This window comes from Rhea americana, unplaced genomic scaffold (genome assembly GCF_003343005.1).
Source record: "Rhea americana isolate MKP2758 unplaced genomic scaffold, rheAme1 scaffold_59, whole genome shotgun sequence".
NCBI classification, from domain to species: domain Eukaryota; kingdom Metazoa; phylum Chordata; class Aves; order Rheiformes; family Rheidae; genus Rhea; species Rhea americana.
The window spans coordinates 1-961 of NW_028186745.1; positions in this window are offsets into that span (position 1 = coordinate 1).

Sequence of the window (961 nt, forward strand, 5' to 3'; positions counted from 1 at the left end):
GGGGGAGGGGGGGGGGAAGAAGAGGAGGAAGCAGAACTGAGTCGACGCCGAGAGGCGCCGCCGCCGCCAGCAGATCCTGCAACTGCGCTCGGCGCAGGCCGGCGAGAAGCATCGCCGCGGCCGGGCTGCCGCCCCCGCGCCGCCGCCGTCGGGGCTTTTGCGGCGAAACGGCCTGTAAAGGCGAGCTCGGCTGCTGCTCTGCCTCGGCAGCCGCCACGTGTCGTGTCGTGCCGTGCCGTGCCGTGCCGTGCCGTGCCGGCCTGGGACGCTTCCCAGCGCGGCGAGCTGCGGCTGTGCGGGCGGCGGGGGGGGTGTCGCCGCCGGCTGCCGCGGCCAGGCTGCGCTTTGGAGCGGGGCTGCGCGGCTAATCTCGGCTCCTCGCAATTTTCAGTCGCCTGATTACCTGCGTGATTTGGCTTCCGAGAGACACACGCCAGGAAGCGACTTCTGCCTTGCTTTGAGTACAGCGACGGCGGGGGGAGGCCTCCGAGGGGGGCGGGGTGATGAAGTGAGAACTAGGGTTTAAATGGCAATTTTAAACGGAAAATACTTTTATTTTTCCCTTGGTTTTTTGAAGCTGCTTTCGAAATGAACATTTGTGCGATAAGAGGTGACCGATCAGAATCGCTGGGGGGAGGTTGTAAGCAGACGTTTTGCCCCAGCTTACTGTTATCTTATCTTTCACACTTGCAGGGCGAAAAAGTGGCTTATCTTTATACCCACCCCCCTCTCGCCTTAATTGCTAAAAACACTGTGAAGTGTTAAGTACAGGACTAAAGAATCTCTCCGCGTGTCTGCCGCGGGAGAGAGGGGAAAAAAACAACAACAGAAAAGATCCTACTTGAAAAAATTAGGGGCTTTTCTCTGGAAAAGTACACACGTGTGCACACCGAGAGCCCCTCCCTGCCCCCGCTCCGCTGGCGCTTTGATGTTGCACGCTCTCATTTCGTATGTCTGCACC